At 42.1% G+C, this 22,903-nt stretch overlaps 1 protein-coding gene across 2 annotated transcripts in view; it reads left to right on the top strand.

Annotated features, from left to right (window-relative positions):
- Fhit (fragile histidine triad diadenosine triphosphatase) overlaps window positions 1-22,903 on the top strand; it is a 1,412,380-nt gene that overhangs the window by 158,998 nt on the left and 1,230,479 nt on the right. The gene's annotated exons all lie outside the window — the stretch shown is intronic.

Raw genomic sequence — 22,903 nt, 5'->3', positions numbered from 1 at the left:
ACATCTTTAGACATTTCAGATAATCTCTTTGAATTATTGGAAGAGCAGCAGCAGGAGGGGCAGGCTGCTGCAAGCAGTTAACTTGTCCCTTCCTGTTTTTTCCAACTTGTAGGGCACAGCTGGAAGTAGAACCCTGGAGACACAGCCTCCTTATTTTATTGTGCTTTGGGAGAGCTGAACAAAGAACCAGGGTTACTGCAAATTAGCTCCATTTCTCTCCTGGCCTCGCAGTTCTGAGCACCAGATAGTCATAGGGGTCTGCGTTCTTTTCATGGCTTCTGGGCAGTGGGAGGTAGATCTACATCAGAGCGGCTCTCTAGGACCTCTTGAAACAGAGGCAAGGGAGTGAGGAAGCAGCAGGGTTCTAGTGTGTATATGTGTATGTGCAAGTGTGTGCTTGTGTATTCATGTGCGTATGTGTGTGTGTCCACCTCTTCCTGTCTGTAGTGAGTGACACTCTGATAAGGATGTCTTCTCTGTTCTCGGCAGACTGCATTGGATGGCATCTTTGTGAAGGAAGCAAACTTCCTCTGCTTTCCTTCATGCTGTGACAGCGAGGTTGGGGAGCCCAGCAATCCATCACTTTCTAGCTGTTTCAGCTCTTTGTTGGCTCCCCCAGAAAAATGCAGGCCAATCAAGCCCTTGAGTAGTCAATATGATTACGCAAAAATGAATGGATTTTGTAAACTTCTATTGTAAATTCTACTTGCCAGTCTTGGGCATAAATTTCATAAAATTACATGTAAATGTAGTCATTAGTACACTGTGATATTGAACATCTACTTTATCTCTGGGTAATTTTTCTTTCTGAGCAAAAGTTATTTCTACTTATTAAAAATCGATTTTCTTTTTTAAAACTGTTTTTTTCCCCAAGTTTGTTTTCATCTCTACATTTCTCCCAATACATTCCAATAATATATTTTTTAAAGGTTCATGAAAGCATCACAGGACGCTCTAATAATTCTGAGGTCAATAGGGAGGAAGGGCAGATGTGGTGTTTCTAGAGACACTGTGTTTACTGCAGAGGTCCCAAAGAACAGACCTCAGAATGACCAATAGGATGGCTTCCTGCTAAGGATTGGATTGTACCATGTATACTTTCATCTGAATGTCACAGAACTTATTTCATAATAGCCTTGGGGAAAACACTAGCTAAATAGCGCTGTGAACAAAAGGCAGCCTGATTAAGAGAGTCTAGAACTTACCAATCAGCCAGACATGTCCACTGTAATATGCATGTTTTGTGGATTCTTCTAAATGCTTATTTAATGTCTAGCCCAAATTCATTTAAGGAAAAAAAAGAGAATATTTTATGTAGTTGCTGATCATTTTTATTAGCAATGTTATTATTTTAAATTACTATATTTACTTCTATAACATACCATAACTTATATATTTCAGTGGGAATACATAATTTTACAGATTTAAATTTGATTTTATAGCAAGACTATATTGCTCTTCTTTCTATGATATGGGCTCATGTATCCAGAAGGGGAAATGAAATCACTTTCTTTGACATCTTGTAAGTCCTTGCTTTTGTGTTTTTATGGCTTAGTTAAGGAGAAATTGATGCCCCTCTCTTTGGCTCTTTGACTGTTGAAACAATGGTCCCCAAGAAATCAGAACGTCCCGAGGGATGTGATGCTGGGGGAAGAAAGCTGTGGTCCATTGCCAGCCAGAGGGAGCTTGGTTCCTGGAAAGAGACTTTACACAGTTCTGACAGTCTGTCACATGACCCTGTGGGGGAAACTGGAGCCCAGACTGGACTTGTCAGTGATAGCTAGGACTGCACCTGCTGGGGAGCTCTTAGCTCTTTACACCCATGGCCTCCTCCTTACAGGAGTACTGTGGAGGCTCGAGGGGCCGTTGATGTCCTTGTCACTCATCCCGGTGTTCACACTGAAGAAACCTTCTTGTTCTGCTTTTCACTGATAATTTGTCTCTTTCATTGGTTTGTTGAGGACCAGTGGCCTCACCTGGCTTGGCAGGGCTGCAGGGCACAGGCAGTGACCCTAACAACTCCTGTAACCCTCACACCATCAGATACGTTAGTTAGAACTGAAGCTGTAGTAACTACGGAATTGTAACAAAGCAGGGAAAGGGGGATTTTGCATATTAAAAAATCCTAAGTTTCATTTAGTATGAGGAAAAATAACCTCACTCTGTGTGTTTCCCTTGCTAGCCTAGTAAGCAGTTAGGTACCCGGGTTTTAAATATGCTCTTGCAGAAGCCAGCAACACTATCACATTCTCAATATGACGCTGATTGCTGACTTCGGATGCACTGCTTTGCCACACACGATGTTCACTATTTGTTTAGCGAGGCTCCCTTAAGTCTCTGGGGCAGTACGTTGCTCAGAAATAAGTGGCAGAGTTCAGCCTTTACCACTGAATGAAATCTCAACACCCGACCTCCAACTCCTCCACGAACTTTGGTAACTATAACCATCTTGCTAAAACCCACTATGCCTTAGGTTCTTTGTATGTCAAAAAGAGAAAATTTTGATAAATGCTAGAGTTTGGGGAAGGATATTATACTTGTTCAAAAAGTGTTTGGTATACAAGGAACTTAATATGAAAATAATTTAAAGATTGGACAGAACCTAGTTGCCTCCTAACCCTCTCTGTTGTGCCCATGTTGACTTTCATATTTGGGAGAAAGATATGGAAGGATGCATTTTAAAATAGCATGCCTGGCCTATGGGTATGGCTCCGGAATAAAGTGCCTGGGAAACCATGTGAGGAGTTGAGTTCAGATCCACCCAGAGGTGCCCGTGGTACATGTGGCAATGCATGGCTGCAATCCCAGGGTTTCCCACTGGGGACAAATGTCAGAGATGGGAGAATCCTTGAGAGCTCCCAGGACAACCAGCATTCAGTTCACAGCTTTGTCCCAACGAGGTGGGAGGTGAGGCTAACATCCGTGGCTGCCCTCTGACCACACACATGATGTGACACATGTCTGACCTCTGCCCTCCACACACATGATGTGATGCATGGCTGCCCTTGACCTCCACATACATGATGTGACACATGGCTTCCCTCTGACCACACACATACACACACACACACGATGTGATGCATGGCTGCCCTCTGACCTCTACACACACATGATGTGATGCATGGCTGCCCTCTGACCTCTACACACACATGGTGTGATGCATAGCTGCCCTCTGACCTCACACACAATGTGACACATGGCTTTCCTCTGACCACACACACACACACACACACACACACACACGATGTGATGCATGGCTGCCCTCTGACCTCACACACAATGTGACACATGGCTTTCCTCTGACCACACACACGCACACGCACACGCATACACACGCTGTGATGCATGGCTGCCCTCTGACCTCTACACACACACACACGATGTGACGTATGGCTGCCCTTTGATATCATACACACGATGTGATTTTAAAGCTTTTATACTTTCATCATTACAAAGTCTATTTGTACGTACTTATCCACCACCAAACCCCAGAAAATTAACAAGAGAGTCAAAACTAGAAAACTATTTGGCTTTATATTCTCTTATGACTCATCCATGACTGACATTCAGTCCTTCATCGTCGCCTAATATTTACCTTTTCTTGTAAACTCACATACACATTTGTTTATATATTATAGACTGGGGATGAAAACGCTGCTGGAGGTATTACAATGCCTACTCTCAAATTATACTAAAGAGCTATAGTGATAAAAACAGCTTGGTACAGGCATAAAAATAGGTGGACCAACTGAATAGATTAGAGGATTTGCAAGTGAAATTATACTTTGTTCATTTAATTTTTGTCAAAGAAAGCAAAAGTGCACAGTGGAAAAAAGATGACCTATTCAACAAATGGTGTTGGAAAAATCTGCCTGAAGAAGAAGAAAATTAGGTTTACATCTTCCATCTGTACAAAGATAAATTCAAAATAGACCTTAATTTAAAACCAGAAGCACTGAACCTTCCAGAAGAAACAGGGGACATTCTTCAAGACATTGGAATTGGCAAGAACTTTCTGAACAGAACCTCAGTAGTTCAGGGAACAGACCCAGATGTCAACAGATAAACGGCATGAAAACAAAAGTATCTTAACAGGAGATGAAGTTATCAGCAGAGCAAACAGCCCATAGCACGGGAGATCTTTGCCAGCTCTTCTTCAGGCAGAGGCCCTACATCTAGAATGTTCAAAGAACTGCAGAAATTAAATACCAAAGAAGCAAGTTGTTGTGATGTGAGTAAATCATAAACCCGAGACTGCAGAGAAAGCTGCGGGGAACATTGGCAGCTCTTATGAGCGCTTTACTGGTGTACGTTAGGTCTTGGTGGTGTTTGACCTCAGTTTCCAGAGCTGGTTAATCAGAATATGACTGGAGAAAGGGAGGTCTTGGTGCCACTAACAATATTATTCCATAAAACATCAAGGCCAGATGTTACCTGGAGTTTTGGAATGGAGCTAAGTGCTTAGGGTGGGATGGAAGGGTCAGGAATAGTTGGTTTCACAGAAAAAGTGTCTATCAGTTCCCTGTTGTGCATTCTTAGATATTGTAGGGAGAATGGACGCTGTTGCTTTTAACTGAGTGAAGCAAAAGTAAAGTGATGTTTCAAAGAGAAATGTACTACAGAGTATGAGCAAGTAATATCCTATCTATTGTTTATCCCACTGAGGTTTGCTGCCTCTCTAGTTAGAGCGATGGGTGAATAAAAATTAATTAGAAGCTGGAATCTGATTTTAAGACGGGATGTCAGACACATATATCAAGCTGTTAGGTTAGCTGTAAAGCATAACCTGGGATTTATATATTTAGAAGTCATAATAAATCTGTCTGTCATGAAAATCTGATTACCCAGTGTTGCATGCTAATGACTCTCCTCTCCTGGAACCCTGCTCTCCTCCACAACAGCCCATGGCTCTGCCACATTCGCGCTTGCTGCCTGCCTCCCCCTGCTTAGCAACGGGCCTCCTGTGAATATGAGCTTCTGGAACTTTGTCAAGAGACCTCTCCCCTAGACTAAAGTGCTGACTTCCTTTGACCTTTGTGGATTTTCTTTTCCCAACATTCATCACTCAACACAATTATGTCAAATGTGTTTCGGGTGCTTTCTACATGCCCGGCTATTGATAAAGTGCTGAGACCCTAACAGCAGTAGAGGGTATCCCAGAGGGAAGTGACAGAGGGATGGGTTCCACTCTGTCTGTGAACAGTAAAGTGTAGGCTGTAAGGAACTGAGACCGAAGGATATCTAGGAGAGCTTCCTAGAGGCTGACATCTTAACCACCATCCTCTACTTCCTTCTTTCTTTTACATTGTGTTTTGGTAGAGTTCAGGTTGGCCTAGACCTAATGATCCTGGTGCCTCGGTCTCATGTACTGGAATTACGTGCTGATGCCACCATGTTTGCCGGGGCAGTATCTTTTGGACTGTGTGTTGGGATCTTGTTTGATGAACGGAGGTAAGGTGGGATGCGCCAAATGAAAGAGGAAGGAAAACTCTGGACTTTGGGCAGATGGCAAATACTGAGACCAGAGAATTGTGCAGTGCAGACTCATCCTACAGTTGCCACAACCTGTCCGGTTGCTGGATTTTTTTTCTAAATTGGCTGCCCATCCTCCTTACTTTGGCTTAAACACTCTAGAAAGTGGGGATGTATAATTTTTGTGACTACTGTTTGTGTCTTTCACCTACTCAGCTCTCCTGCATGGCAGGTAAGAGCTGTTTCTCAGATGGTCCATGGTCTTCTGTGCTTACATATCTATGTCTACTGTGGCCCACTGACCTGTAGCCCTCTTCCAACTTGTCTATACCTCATAGACTTGACCAGGCACAATTAAATTCTCTGGCAGACTCTTTGATTTACCCAGGAGGCAATTGTCCTGACTTCCAGGTATCTTCATCTATCCTCCCATTAAACAAATGCTTGTTATTTCTAGACCATGTTTCCCATGTGTGACTGTGATCCACCAATGAAAGGACCCAACACCATGGAATTTGTTTGGAAAATGCATTTGCTTAGCCTCATCTGTCCTACCTGAATGTTTGGTTATGATTTACACATTGGTCTCCTTGATTTACCTATCAGAAATCTGTGGATCAATATTACTGTCCTTGTGTTTTCTGAATAAATTGATTTTGAGTGAATAAAGAAAGGAATTATCAAAATATACAATTTGAGTATTTACAGATGTGTGTGTAGGCAGAGGGTAAAGTAGAGGTCTATCTGAGACAAGAAACATTGATTTTATAGTCATAGTTTTCCAGCTCAATCACAACTTTCCCACCTACTAAGTGTGTAGTCGCAGATTACTGACCCTCTCTGACTCCTGCGTTGCTTTATTCTGTGTGTTTTATCTCATGCCATTGTGGTACCTCTTATTGTGGTCAGGGTATATTAATAACTCAGGAAGAAATTGATCTTTCACCAAGAGTCTCTAGGTATGAAAACAGGGTGAAATCATTGTAACCTGCTTGTCTTTAGAAACTGGACAGCTGACAAACTACACTACATGTCGCCTGCCCTAGTTGCTTACCAGATGCTGTGGTAAAGAACTGACCAGAGCAATTGACAAAGAGAAGGTTTGTTTCGTCTTTCCAGGTAAAAGTCCATTTCAGCAGAGTCAAGGCAGGAATCTGTAGGCAACACTGAACAGAGACCACAGAAGAGTGCTGCTTAATGGCTTATTTCCCATGGATTTACCAGCTTGCTTTCTGACAACCCAGGTCCACTTTTCCAGGCATGGGACATCACATGGTGGGCTCTAACTTGTTGGAGGAAGGCCGCTTGTTGGTTTCCTGCTGCTCTCCACTTGTTCGTCCTGGCCGCCCAGAACCAAAATAATCACACAGAAACTGTATTAATTAAGTCACTGCTTGCCCCTTTAGCTTTAGTTTCTTATTGGCTAACTCTTACATATTAATTTAACCCAAACAGAAAAGTGGAGGCTAAAGATGGATGCCCCAATGGTAAAGAAGAACTTTGGGTAGGCATTCATCTTCAGCCTACAGGCCCATAGTATTCAGCAGACATTTCCATGAAGCAGAAAATTTGAAAGACTGTTTTGCCTCTATTGGTAGTTTGTTAGTCACTTTCCTGTGTCCTGCAGAATGTCTCACAGACTCTTTCATGAAGCAGGATCCCTGAAGGATCGTCTCACCTTTAGGCAAGTTCAGCAGTCATTTTTCCTGCATGTCTAGTTCATCAAGCAGTCCAGGCAAGAGCAGTTTCTTGCTCAAATGGCTAACCAACTCCATACAGAAGCCCTCTCAGGTTTTAAGTGGATTTTAGTCAACCACATTGGTGTCAATTTATACCTTCCCCAGAAACATAAGTTTTGGGGGCTGCAGGAATGTTAATCTGGGTATTCCATTGCTTCAATAGGTCACAACCCCACAAATTCACTTCAATATTAGCTACATATGGCCGCAGCCTCCCTCTCTGTCCTTCTAGCCCTATGCATTTGACCCATTTCATGCTTTGTTTCATTTGAAATAGGGTTCCAGTTCTTAGGAACTGAACATCTACCTCTTGAAGAGGCCAATTTTGATGCCAAGATTCTGGGGTAATGACACTTACATCCACACCCATGTCTAATAAACCTTCAATAAAAATGCCATTTATACACACTCTTAGCTTTGATCTTTGATTATTTATAGAAGTCTGCCAGAATACATGTTTCCTATGTCCTACTGGAGTGTTTGATCCATCCTACACATCATTAAATTTTTTTTGGTAAAAACACAGTAACTGGGAATGATTGGACCACATTTGTCATAGGGGCCTGCGAGAGTCTCCACGAGGAGTTTCCCAATAGTTTCAGGTTGCCTTGTCTGTCTTTTGTTGGCCTACATTCATTGGTCCAATGTCAGCTTTTGCCACATCTCCTACTTATACCTGAAGGTTGAGTCCTCCTATTCTTGCTATACCCAGAGGAGACATTGTTTCTATGAATCCCTTGTCTACAATCCCTTCTCAGATGTCCTATTCTACCACAATTAAAACGTTGGCATTTTGATGTCTCCTCATACCATTGGAAATTGCTTCTCCTACCCAAACTTCAGTACTATAGTCAAGTGTCTCGACATTCATCATATGCAAGATTTATTTATCCATTGGTGCTGATCTAGATTTTAAGGGCCCAAATATCTTTTTGCATTCTAAGTTGGCATTCTCAAAAGCAAAAGATTCAATTAATACATCTCTAGCTTTTGGGTCTGTTACCCCTATTTGAACAGCCTTAGTTAATCTTTGTAAAAAGTCACTAAAGGGTTCTTTCTGACCCTGTTTAACTTTAACATGATTCAATTCTCTTTTCTGATTCCTAAATCCTGTCCCAAGTATTAAAGCTGCTGTGCTACATGGGGAAAAGTTGTGTTTGTCATAAAGAGCCTGATCCTGAGGATCAGAGTAAAGTCCTTTGCCCAGAATTTGAACTTGGTAAATTTCAAATCCTTTTGTTTTTCTCTTTTGTTCTAAAATTTTTGCTTCTTCTCTCCAATAACACCCCAAAGCAACTGCAGTCCATTTTCTAGGACCACTGAGATTAACTGAATACTGTCTTGTAGCATTGCTTTGTTGCCTGAAGCCCATGTTTTGACCTTTTTCCTAATGAAGGATGAATGTATTCCATAAACTACAATTGCTTGTTTAATTTCCTTTAAATCACTCATATATATGGGCTCCCATGTATATTCTTTGACTACCTTAGGGTATTGGATGACAATACTGTTTCTGTTGATATCACTGGAAAAGCACACAACTGGGTAAACTATCCTGGAGTTTGGTACATACTGACGAGGCTACATTTTGTCTTAGTACCTTTTTTCCCTGGTCATCAAATTTGATAAATTCCTCAATCTTTTAAAATCTTTTTACCACTGCCTTTTGTAAAGTCTGGATCTCCTTTCCAGTGTTCTGTTCTAATGCCCCCATTCAAGATTCCAAGGTGTGAAGTCTGTCCAATAAAGATAAGGTCTCATCCTTGGACATAATTTTTATAACGTGCATATTACCTTCCTAGAGAGACATTCTATCAGTCAATCTATCATAACCCTTTGACAGAGTCCGATTATTATATTCAACAGTATGAATTCTCTCAGACAGTGTCTCAGCACCCTCTGTCATTGACTAGGTTTTGTTTGTCAAATTGGCTATATTCTTCTTTAGAGTGCTGAATTTCCCTTTTAGTTGGTCGTTATCAGTCTTTAAAGCTGTATCATTTCTAAAAGTGTATCATTTGACTGGGTTTTTCTTGGTCAAATACAATCAGATTGTATCCTTTTCCAGAGTGCTGAATTTCCCTTTTAGTTGGTCATTATCAATTGGTAAAGACTGTATCATTTCTAAAAGTGCCTCATTCTTGGCCCTATTATCAAACCATGTTTTTAAGGAGAAAATAAGGACAAAGCTGATCCCCAGAATCCAATAGGGAAATGTAGGAGGGAAAGCATATAAACATTGCATAACATCATACATGGTATAAGTAAAAAGGCTATTGAATGCCTGGATGGTTAAATTGTCCGTAATCTTGCCCTTTAAAATTATAAATCTTGCCAGGCGGTGGTGTCGCACGCCTTTAATCCCAGCACTCGGGAGGCAGAGGCAGGCGGATCTCTGTGAGTTCGAGGCCAGACTGGTCTACAAGAGCTAGTTCCAGGACAGGAACCCAAAGCTACGGAGAAACCCTGTCTTGAAAATAAAATAAAATAAATAAATAAATAAATAAAATTATAAATCGTACCTGTGATTGTGTTTGAGCTAGAGTAGGTGCAATAACCTAGTAGTAGGTATTGTGACACATGGCCAGTTTGAATCTGAATTTTGGTGTTAAATGCTTATAGATGAGCTCAGATTAAAAACAGTTATTTAGTGTAAATCACAGACTGTGTGCCCCACAGAGGTCCCTGATTGGTCAGAGTCTGCATGAGCACAAATGCCAAACAGAGACAACCAGGGAAGCTTGTCTCCTGCCTGAGCATCTACGAGTGCTGGAAATCTGGACCCAGAAGCCAGCTGAGATGGTTAATGAGAAAATAACCGTGTCTATCGGCTACTCAGGGCCACAGCGCGGGATTCTATGCCCAAATGAACTGTGGAGCCTGATGGCAGCTGGCTAGAGCCGCTGGAGAGCCGAGCCCCATGGGCTCCAACTGTAGAAGATAACTTGATTTGGGAAATAACTAGGCTAGCTTAAAGATATATTTTTATTTATTATAAGGGGGAAACCCATGAAGCCAGAATGAGAAGTCCGATCTCAGCTGTGCAGCAAGGGAACCACACACACACACACACACACACACACACACACACACACAAGGGAGAGAGAGAGAGAGAGAGAGAGAGAGAGAGAGAGAGAGAGAGAGAGAGAGAGAGAGCGCACCTGGGCTGTGTGCCCATTTTTATTTGGGTCTCACCTCTTAAAGACAATTGGTTAACAAGGCTTCACCATCACTACCTGTCCACATCAATCATGAATTAAGAAAATGCGCCCACCAACATGCCCCCAGGCCAATCTGAGGGAATCAATACTCCAGTTTATGTCAAGTTGACAAAAGTACTCAGGACTGGTCAATTCTTTACAAATTAAGAAGGATTTAAGAGTCTGCCTTCTGCACAGTGTAGGTATGCCTCCTTTGTAGCTAGTGTGGGTTGATGTGGCAGGTTATTAGTTGATCTGGCTTTGGAAGAACTGCTGATGCTTCTGCCTCGGGTTTGTCTCTTGTGGCTGCATATCCTATGTTATGGTTGGCTTTTCCTCCTTGTAACGATCACACCATTACCCTACTCGGAGGGTACCAATGAGAGTCTAAATGCACAGTCACATGAAGTGATTAGCACAGTTCCTGCCACAGTAAGGACTTGGTAGGTGACAGCTATCATGAATCCCTGTGTGTTCTCCGTCATAGTTGAAATCATTATTCCACCAGCATTTGCTTTTCTCCTTGTTAGACTTAAAGTTGAAAATAGGAAAATTATGTCTTGAAATATTTCTCTGTAGAAATGTCTGACACAGCAAATAAATACTCATTTGATAAATGGATGAACAAAAGCATAAATTATTATTTATTGGCAAAATGTGTGAAAATAGTCTACGTCTGTGCATAGTGGGAAATTAATGTACCATAGTTCTTTAACTGACTTCACTTAACTGTTTCTACTCACATCAGGTTTTTCCAGGATATTCTGTGTAAGACGGTAGCTGTTTGTAAACACAAGAGTTGCAGAGATATAACAGTTGGTAGAGTGCTTGCTTTGCCAGTATGAGGACCCGAGTTCCATCCTCAGACACACATTAAAAGAAGAAATTGGGTGTGGTGGTGCACACCTGTAATCCCAGCCCTGGAGAGGCAGAGGCAGTGGATCCCTGGGGCTTGACGACCAGCTGACCTAGTCTACTCAGAGAACTCCATGCTAGCAGGAAACCATCTCCTAAAAGATGAGCTATACTCAAGAAATGACACCAGAAGTCATCCTGTGTTGTCCTTAGGTCCTTCCACCAGTGTGCACATGCACCTACACATGTGTGTATCCTCACACAGTTTATTACATGTGCAGTGTGTGCTTTCTCCTCCTCCACCACCCATCTCTACTCAGATGCTCTCAGAGACCAAGTGGGAGGATTGGGTGAAAAAATCTTTACTTGTATAAAGAATTGCGATCTCTTCGTTGTTTTCTGTAAAAGCCTAGTCCTACTAGCCCATCTGTAGTTTTCCCACTGTGGTCAAGACCCACTAGCACAAAATACTCGTCTCCAGTCTTAGGAAAAACAGTGCCACAATTAAGAAGATAGGGATAATGAACACTTGACCTCAAGTCAGTGCATGGCATGATGGAGAAGGCAAACTGGAATCCCATTTGTACAGAAACAACCATGACGTAGGAGTTTATGAAAATGGAGTCAGAGCTTCCAGCATTTTCTGTGAAATCTCTCAGATTACAAACGTTGAAAGGAATTAAAACACCAGGTTAGCCATTTTTGGATGGTCAAAACGGAACAGAGCAATTGGTCTGGTGTGACTCGGGGACTCAGCCTCTTTCTCTGCTGCAGTGAGGACTTGCAATAGTGGGCAAGCAATTAGTGCTTTCGGGCATCTGAATGAAGCCAGGAACAGTTATGGAGGCCTCGTTTCCCTAAGTCACTTGAATACCCTTTCAAAAAGAGAGAGCTGTGCCGTTCTCTTCCGAGTCACACACACCTCTGAGTGGTCCTATAAGGTATGTGGGTTAGTTTTCTCCCTGAGTGCTGAAGGCTTACGGGGTTTTGTGAGTTCTCCCTTCTTACTTTTCCATTTGGCACACACTACTTCTGCTCTTAAAAAATTGAAGTCACACGCTTTGAGAAAACGCCACCGGAGCCTGAAAGTTGGTGAACATCAATTCCATTCCTGTATCTAATAGCCCGTGCCCGGGCAACGCAACTTGTTTGTTGTAAATACCGAGTGCCAGGCCAAGGATGAACAGCTGCTTTGTTCTAGCTGGTATTTACAGCACCACTTTAACTACTTTGACCCTATTCAAGGAGGTAATGAAGAGCTGGGTGCCAGTGATGTTGATAAACTGTGACAATTTCTACACTGTGTCCTTATAGCCTCCTGCTTCAGCCTCCATTATTTAAATTGTTAGTCATTACAGCCATGCCATTAACTGGAACTGCAGCACAATGACACATAGGAACAGGGCCAGCAGGACACTGTTAGCCCTTCTTATTCAGGCCGCATTCTGAGACCGGGAGAGATATGCAGGGAACACAAAGCCACCTCCTAAGCCTTGAATACTCACTGATTCCTCCGTTCTCACTCACATGTAGGTTTTTTTTTTTCATTTTAGACCCAAATCACAGATAATGTTCTAGGCTTTAGAAGTTCATGCTTTATTTTTTTAGTAAAGTAGAAAATATCAAAGTACATCACAGGCAGTTTTATTCTTCTTTGAAGCTGGATGCAAAAGCATGCGAGAAGTTGGGTTGTGGGGAATGAGAAAAGCCCTTGTGCCCTCGCTCGGCTCTCACCACTCTCATTTCAGAAAAGCACACACTTTCTACTGTAGAACACCCATAGGCCAAGCAGCCGGCCAGTCATCATTACTTGATTAAGACTCAGAGTTAATATAGCCCATGTACATTCAGATAGCAAATGCTTTCTTTTGATCTAAGAACATCGACAGAATCCACCCTGATCTGTTGATCTTGGGAACCTCTTATAAAAGCATAGCGTATGGCTGGTTGTTGAAGACCTTCAAGGAATAAAGGACAGGGGGAGGTCTTTTTTCCAGATTTTTAAATGAGACCTAGCGTTCCTTTTTATACAGGATATAATCTATTGCCACATACGCTTTCCTTGGAAACCTTTGTTCACACATAGAAAACTTTATATTGTGGTTAGAGAAACAGGGCTCTGTACGTATGAATTGGAAGGAATGGGAGAGTCTGAATACTCCATTTCTGCTTCTTTCCTGTAAACTATATTCACCAATGACAAGCAGGTATGCTCTGTGCAGTTCATGTACAGTGTGGTGTGTACATGTGTATATGTGTATGTCCAAAGAGAAGGAGATGGTGCCTATTTGTTGAACCTCTTTATGTCTTGGGTTTGGCATTTTGCTTCCGGTAACACTTAGGATGTCTTTAGATGGAGTCACAGAAATCCAGTTCAACCAATTCGTGTGACGATGTTAACTGTAGATGCAAAAACGGTCACATAGGATTTCAGCGTCAAGAACCAAGACTCTTCCGTGGTTCCTTACTGCACTCTTTCAGCTACTGTTTCATTTATAGACTTAACTTCTTGATGCCGGTCTGGCCACTGTGCTGCCCAGCATCCTTATATCACAGTGTTTGAAGGCAGGACTGAGAGGGAACACCGGTTCTTCTACATGACCTTTGTTTTCCTAAGAGTAAACAGAGCTTCCCCAGATGACCTCTAAGAGTTTTCTCCTATATTCATTGGCCAGCATATCAAGCCAAACTGTAAAGCAGTTCTATCAGCGGGGCATCGAATAAGCATATTCAAGTGACCTTTCTCATCTTCTTATAGCAAAGTTTGAAACCCAAGGTTGGGCACAGCCTGCTTCATGATGCTGGGTAGGGCTGTGAGCAGGGAGGCAAGGAACAGTGGACAGGAATTTCACACTACCACATAATTCTCCCCACAACTCTATTCCAGGAGCTTGAAACTCTTAGAGAGGTGCAACACCAGGCCTTAGAGCTAGATAGTACAGAGATGAATTTAAATCTCCGTGATTCATGCACCAAGACTGGGTCACAGGGGATGTCAGACAGAAGGGGAATTACTAACAACAGGAGGGTTACCTAAACAGAACACGCATGGAAAAGCAGGAGCAGCTTTACTCAAGAATGCAGAAGAACTTAAGGAAGAAAATACATATTTTCATAATCTTACTCTTTAGTCACCACTACTATTCAAATTCTGGGGGATGTCACATATTTATCTATCTCTTTATGCATACTCCATTTAAACATTCAATAATATTTATTAGTCACATTTTATACAGAGTAATATGCCAATATATAAGCATATTCAGAGACATAATCAAAATAGAATTCATATGGTATTTTACCTCTTATTGTTCCACTTTGTATCATGAGTATTTTGAAGTAATATCCCATAAACTGTAATTCTTTAGGAACATCATTTTTAATGCTTACATAGTTGTCCATTTTATAGATAACAGAATGCATTAACTAGGTCTTGTGTTAGTCCTCTCTCTTTTTGGGAAGTGATGCCATAAATGAACACTAACGCAGGCTATCTCTTTGGATATGTTTTTATCATTCCTTTGGAATACAGTTTGTAGACTAAAATGGGCTTTTTGGTTGACCTTCCTCATAACAATGTATTAGTACTTTTTTCATAACTCTGGCCTGGTGATATATTTGCTTTTCCATTTGGAGTTGTTATGAAAGTCATAGCTATATTCAGGCATCGTATACTGAAGATAAATTATTGCTGCGGCTCGTTTAAGTTTCCTCAAGGGGATTGCTGAGGGTTTGTTATGCATCGAACATTAACTATTTGAGACCAAAGCAGAACAATATATGTCCTCTGACAATGGGAGGAGCCGTAGCAACACGTCTAGAGTGACGTGTAACTTTGTGACGCTCTGAAGAATGGAAGGAGGACCTCTGTGAATGCATTGTTACAATGAATAGAAATGATTTGGTTTATCCATGGATAACTCTCAATTTTATGAAAATGGAGAGGAGGAAGGTCAGCATGAGACATTGTGAATATGCCAATGATTCATTTCTCTGTAGCCAAAATCAAGAGGATGGTGAATTAAATGATAGAATATTGGTTGATGGGATGTCTCATCTCAGCTTGGTATACTGGCTAGGGATGCTCAGATCTTTAAGACTAAGAACTTGCCCCAAAAGTTTGGTACTACCTTCCTTGCATGGCCAAGGAACAGCAAATGCTCTCACAGTGAAAGCTGATTGGCAGTTCTTGTGGAACACCATGTACATGTCAAAAAATCACCTCTGCTCTGTTTTCTATCTTATGCTCCCACCCAGGTTTTTGAGTCATTGACAGGCAAAGCTTGCCTTTTTAGGCCAAAATGTCTTCACTTATACACACAAAATGGTGCTTCCTTTTGAAAAATCTCATGCTTTGCAGGCTGGTCTCAAACTCACTATATAGCCAATAATGGCCTTGCACTCCCAATATCCCTCCTTTCACCTCCCAAGTGCTACTGTTAGAGGTGTGAGCCACCATGCTCTCCAGTTTCATGCAGTGGTTGGTATCAAATTCTGTGTATGCTGGGGAAACACTCTACTAACTATAGTACCTGATCCTATCACATGCATATTGGCTGTATTCTGAATTTTTTTTGTACTGTTACAAAAAAATATGCTCATTTCATATCTGCTCACATATTCATCTTTGTGTAGATCTCTAAGAATCGGCATGAAGGTAATATGTTTTCTTTCCACTTTTTCATTGTGTTCCAGCGTACATCCTGAATGTATAATCGTCTCTCTGTCACTGTGGTAATGGTAGGAAAGGGTACTGTTGTTGACTATGAACATGGTTAATACCCAGTGCTACATCAGGCCATTTTCTTCTTTCTTTTTTTGTGCTGAAATTGAAACCTGAGGCCTCATGCATGCTAAGCAAGTGATCTACCACTGAGCCACATCCTCGGCCATCTATTCATTTGTCGTTCTTGAAATTATTGCCGGTATTTGCCTGTGCAGGACTTAAATTATGAAGAGCAGTAGGTTTTTTTCACTGTTATGTTATTGCATTTTATCTAAAAGCCCAAACACAAAGAAACCAAGAAGACTTTTTAGCAACTATAACAAAAATATTTCATCGCTGCTTCACGTTAGAATCACCCAAGGACCATGAAGAAAATAAGCTCAATGCCTACATCATGCCAATGTCTCATGCCAATGCCATCAGAATGTCTGGAGTGTGTGTCTCAGGCAGCACTGGCTGAGAACCAGCACCTTGAAATGACCACGTTGACCTCCATCTTGTACCCAGGGAGCTGCCTCGGTTACTGCATTACTGGCTTTCCTGGGAGTATGAAGGAAACAGCTTTTCTGTTTCTTCCCTATGGCTTAATTTCTTTCCATGAATTAATGAAGTCTTGTCATTATAAAATAAAAAAGGAAGAAATCTTGTTGAATTTTATAGAATTTCCATCATGTTTGGTCTAGGATTGCCCTGTGACCTCCTGTCCACTGCATCAAGAATTTTGCTGACTATAGTCTGAGAAATTGTGATATCATCTGAGAGATGATTTTCTGGCCTGGGAATGCTTTTAGTTTTTGATTTGCTCTTCCTGGATTTCTTTTCTGCACCCCTTCTCATTGCTTTTGTATTATTCACTGAATAGGGCCCAGTGAAGAAGTAAAACTTTGGTCAATCTGTTCATTACCTGTTCCTGTGGGCTGTCAAGCAATGTATTAAGGATGCACAGAAGAGAGGCTAGCAGTGTTCAAGTCCTTTTGCTAGTAGTGTCCTGTTGCAGTAGTTTTTGAACCAGCAATGTTGGAGTGAACTACTATTCAGGCAATATCCCCTCTCTCTATAGAGATGCCTGCAAACAGATCCTGAGAGAATGTTACTAGACTTGGAAAAAAGAACTCTCCAGTCCCGATTAAGATTGGGCATGGCAAATTGGAGGGGGTGATTATCTTGGATTACCCAGGTTGGCCCATCTGATCACATGACTCTTAAAACCAGAGCCCTTCCTGGCTGCAGACATATCAGAGCCACTCTCACTGAGGACCTGAAAAGTGACAAAGAACTGGATAAAGGGAGAGGTGACCAAATGTGGGTAGCCTTCAGGAGGGGGGATGACTTTCAGATGATAGGCAATAGGGAAACAAGACTTCCAATAGATTTATGGCTGCAGCCTGTAGGGGAAGGTTACAAACAGATGTCTCCCAGAGCCTCTAGAATGGGGCATGGCTGTCTATATCTTGGATATAGCCAAGGTATCTGGGAGACCCGGGCTTTACTCTCCTACACAGGACATGGAGGGAATGAAGCCCTGCTTTTTGAATCTCTGTTTTTGTAGTAATTTTTTGTGGTATTGTCAGAAAAAAAAATACATCTGGGAACTTGCTGAAATGCAAATTTTCAGTACTGCAGAAAAAGGAGGAGAACTGGGCCACGTGGTCTCTTTGACCCTGTGGACTGTTTGTTGCATAGTGCTAGGACCGCCACATATTGCCTAGGTATGCATATAGCTCAGCAGAATTAATATTGCCTTTCCTGTTATGGTGGGCATATCCAGCTAAGTTCTGGCCCCATATGCCATGTAGGAAAGGGTTAACTCAGAAAGGCTTGAACAGACTGGAGATAACCTCTGCTCTCTTGGAATATCCACCAGTTAAGAATATATTTATAGACCCGAGACTTCACACTTTGCTTGGTAGTTTATGGTGACAATATGATTCATTGTGCCTTCTTTTTTGTTTGCCTCAGGCCCTGGGCTTTAATTGGGACTTGGAACATGGGTAGGGCCAGTCATATGGACTCTCTGAACCATGGCCATCCAGGCTCTGGTGAGTTCCTCAGGTGGGCAGTAATCCATACATGTCACACATTGCTGCTGGAAAGATCAGGAACTTTCTGAGAGACTCTATTGGTAGAAGACAACTGTGAGCTTGTTTGCTTTCTCCTAGGCCTGCTCCTGCATATAGTTTCTCTTCCTCTTTTCATCCGTATCACCATGACAAACCATGTACATGAACATACAGCTCTAAGCTTTGAGTCTGCTTCCTGAGTCTGGGAGTATAAGGGTCATTCAGAGGTGCTGATGTGCAGACCAAAGTTTTATGAGTACCTTGTTGGACTAGCTCAGGTAGCCCCTACCTTCAACTACCATGCCACAAATGCATCATTAGATTGTTAATGCCATTTGTAAATCAAAGTTTCTGTCCTGCCTGGTCTCTCAGCCATTCAGTACCTGCGCCCCCCCCCCCCCCAAATCAACCATGCAGAGGCTTATATTAATTATAAACTGTTTGTCCTGTTGGTTCAGGCTTATTATTAACTATTCCTTACAACTTAAATTAACCCATAATTCTTGTCTATGTTTATCCACATGCCTGGTACCTTTTCTCAGTAAGGCATTCTCATCTTGCTTCCTCTGTGTCTGGCTGGTGGCTGACTCTCTGCCTTCCTTCTTCCCAGAATTCTCTTAGTCTTGTCGCCCCATTGATACTTCTTTCCTGACTACTGGCCAATCAGCATTTTATTATGCTAATACAAGTGAAAAATCTTTACAGTGTACAAGAGCATTATCCCATGACATTGGATTGCAGCAGCCATGTTGCCAGAGGCCTCATGTTTTGCTGTCTGTACATTTACTTCTCTGTCTTGGGTTTACTCTAAAGATGAGGAAGGCCTCCTTGTCTCTATACATGTAGAGATGTGACACTTCCAGTGATAGATGGGACTTGGTGCTTTGTCTCAACTTGCTGTCATGGAGATGGGAAACTTCCTGAGATGGCCTCTGGGCGATGTGAATTTGTCTGGGATCGCAGTTCATTCTCTCACTTTCTTCTCACCTGGCTCCTGGCATCACCTTCCCTGTAATCTCATTGCCCTTGGCCTTTGATATGTATCTCAGGCTCTGCTTTCATGCTGGCCAAGCTAGGAGAATCCTTAAAGTAATGGGCTTTCTGGGCTCTGTTCTTGCTGCCATTGGCAAGCAGTTGTAATGGCTGGTTATCCCCTGATAACCACCTTAAGGAAAGCCATCCTACAGATTGGAGAAGTGGTAAGTTAAAAGGCATCTAGGTCTGTAATGAGTGCACAAAACTGCCATATATACCCTAAGCTATAGACCTCCCAACTGGATAAATGAGAGACTAAGGGCTTGTGTGTTTAAGTCGTAGTTAATTTGCCAAGAAGCAAGTAGAACAGGGTGGCTGAGATTTAAATTAATCTTATTCCAAACAACTGATATAGCTGGAATGTCTGTATGGAGACTTTGATATACAATGAGGTTGAGATTAAACTAACTCTGACTTTTCTCATCCTAGTGATTTGACTGCCTGAATCCTAAGCATATTCTGGGGAAGGGGTACTTAGACATATTATTTTTGACTTGGAGTGAAGCAACTGAGGTTCTGGGTTTACTTTCAGGAGTTATAGCTCTTCAGTCTTCTTGAGCTGGACTTCTTCAACTTAGGGTCTCTCTAGACCTTTTTCAGTCCATAATCCTATGGGTTTAAAGAGTTAAAAATGGACTTAGAGCTATGAAATGTAGGGATGACACCCATATTTGCATTCAGAAACTTCCCTACTCATAAGACCACAAACTCATCTTACCCTATGTGTGCACTAAAATGTCACAGGAGGCGGAAGCCCCTCAGGGCATTGTGAAAGTTGATCACAGCCTTCACTGAGGAGTTCCTGGGCTGTGGAATGATGCTTACAAAACCCTGTCATCTCATAGTGATGCTTCTGGCTGCTTCTTTCCTTTGCCTGAATATCACGGATCGGTCTATGTAAGGAGACAGGATGAAGGACAGGGAGTTAATCCTGGGGATAGTCTTGGCTCCCTCATTCAGTTTTGCATGCAGAAGCCACGATGGATGATGCACTTGGGAATGACACAAGCCAGCAGGTGATGAGCCTGGGACTGCTGGAGAGCCCAGGTGTTCACCTTGACCTTGTGTCAAACTTGGTCACAGGCATATCAACCATGAGAAAGATCCCCCCCCCCCACTTTGAGGAGTCAAAGGGTCATGAATTTGGTCTCTAGGCAGCATATATGCGGTTGCCTGGCAACTGAGAGAACAGTTTAGTCCTTGTATGATATTGTAAGGAATTTTATCCATCTTAAAAAAAAAAGCTAGGAGCATAATTTAAATTTCTGAAGCATAGTGTGGGTGTTCTCAAGTGGCAGAGCTTTATCGCATATCTAGTTAAGACTCTAACTGCATAAACTTGCTGCTCAAGTTTTCATGCATTAGGGATGCTGTAAACAGAAAGAACTCTGCAGTGGGGCTGAAGGAGCCACCCTTTTTTGGGATGGAGTCTGTAGAAAATCAAGCCAATAGTGTCCTAAAGTGCAAGGACTGTTCTGTGTCTAAGATTTCCCAGGATAAATAGTCTTTGTGTTGTAGCTGCCCAGCTCGGATCTAAGCCTGTTGTGTGCTTGGACCCCATCACTGTAGATACATTGGCTTGCATATCAGCCTGGTTGCTGAGTGCTCAGAAAATGGCTGCCAAAACTTTCAATGCTATTCTGTTCCATTAGCATTCAACATTCAATACATGATAGGAGAGAAAAGAACAACAAAGGAATTCTTGTAATATTCTCTCTCTCTCTCTCTCTCTCTCTCTCTCTCTCTCTCTCTCTCTCTCTCTCTCTCTTTCTCTCTCTCTTCCTCTGTCTCATCATTCCTTAAAGTCTTATAGATACAAATGTCTTGAAATGAAACAGGATCTCTCTTCATTGCACCATCTTTGAGCCACCCACAAAGGACAAGTATGTTAGCAAGGATGAAGGATGAATCGTTTGCTACTACAAAAGCATTTCTCAGTGCTTCTTAGGTATATATAAATGTTGGAAGTTAAAGGCTTACCCTCAAAATGCTTTTTATAATGCCGACATCTTTATCTGGGTACAGGGATATTTTGCATTCAAAATGAAAACCTTCACTGCTCTTGAAACAGTTCAGTGATCTGGCACCATCTGAGCTTTACACGCGAGTTTCAGTTATGAGCCCACGGGGTCGTCCTATTAGGTGGGGTGCTGCATTCATGACGTTCGTCACCATTCCCTCAGCATGCAATTGGCCCTCTTGGCTCATGAACATTTCCTTCCTGGCTCGCACAGACATTCGCGCTTGTAAATGTTGGCCTAAAGGCTTAAATCCACAATAGACATTGTGCAGTAAGCAACTTATAATCAACCAGATGTTTCATCATGCCGCAGTAACCCCACTCTAGTGTTCTCTGTTACTCTTCCCGTGTTTGGGCTTCTGGTGCTCTTCGGCTGTGTGCTTCTTTGTTTTCTGCCCATAGCATGCGGTGGTTACAATCCCAGCATTGAACATAAATCAGAAGTGCTTTGAGACCTGGTAATTATACTTACTCAGTTGTGGCCTTGTCTCCAATCTGTGAGATTACAGGAACCCCTTCACGTGGTGTCTTGGAGAATTAGCACAGTCCTTCCTTCCCTCAGTACCAATCTCGATGAAGATGAAGGTGAAGAAGATGAGGTCTATGCTAGCATGCTAACTGCATCAGTCATTCTTTGAAGGGTAGCTCAGCATCTTCCCTAAGTGGAGTTTGCTTCACTGCTAATGCATCCCATGGACTGACTAAGAGGCCTTTGAATAGCTGTGCTTGGGGAGCACTAACCGTCTGGAAGAACTCTGCCTACTCCATTCCAGATAGAATCAGTTCCACCTGGTTCATGCCTTGAGGTGATCCACACAACTCCCGGAAATTCATTTCTGCACTCAAGATTGCTCGTTTCTATCTGACTTAGGCCACCCTCCATTTATACTGTCAAAAGCAGCAGATATTTTAGTTTATGCCTGGGGAAACAGGAGATAATTCTAATGTCTCAAGTGACCTTGGAGATTCATCATTTCTGTTTCACAAAAGTTCTTTTATTTCTGTTCTGGTGGAAGCTTCACCCACGCCCCTGGTATCTATATACCCGAAGAATCTGGAATGTTCTGCTGGAAGATCTACCCCAAGATTCTTTCCTCATCTCGGTCCAAATCCTGTGCCATCTCAGAAAGCCCCCCAAATGGATGACCTTTCCTCCAGAGATGCTCAAGACACTCTCCCTGGGTATTTAAACTGCCCCTCAGAAAACAGATGCATGGTTGTTTTTGTTTTGTTCCATTTTTGGTCTCTTTTCTGTCTTCTCTCTGGGAGACTGAAAAATCATCCAGAAACCTTTTATACATTAAACCTGGGCTTGTGCTAATACGATTTGATTTGGTCTGAGTTGGATAATTGTATTGGCAGAGAGACTTACTGAGGTACAGAAACTTTTCAGTTTCTTTTGTTTTATTTTTTGGTCTAGTCTCCATGGGGGCTATCCTTCTATAACAGCATTTAGAACAGGGTCAGGTTCGGGTTGTCTGGGAGAAACAAAGGCGTGTTGAATTGGTGCTGAATTGTTTCTTCCTCCCTTCTTGGCATTGATCAAGTTGATCCCAGTATGTTAGGAAACTCACAAAGAGCCCTGGGAACTTGTTAAAAATCCCATGTTTGTATCATTTAATTTAAAAACATCTGGACAGTAATGAACCACTATGGGAAAAGAAATCCCCTTGTCATCAGGCATGTTGACTGAGTTTTCTGTCCTATCCAGTCTCTCAGTCTTTTAGTCCCAAAGAAACACATAGAGGCCTACATTTATTATAAACTGGTTGGCCTATTAGCTCAGGCCTCTTATT

The sequence above is a fragment of the Microtus pennsylvanicus genome, chromosome 10 (genome assembly GCF_037038515.1).
Source record: "Microtus pennsylvanicus isolate mMicPen1 chromosome 10, mMicPen1.hap1, whole genome shotgun sequence".
NCBI classification, from domain to species: Eukaryota; Metazoa; Chordata; class Mammalia; order Rodentia; family Cricetidae; genus Microtus; species Microtus pennsylvanicus.
The sequence above is the reverse complement of the archived record's forward strand: the minus strand, read 5'-3'. Positions and strand labels throughout refer to the sequence as shown.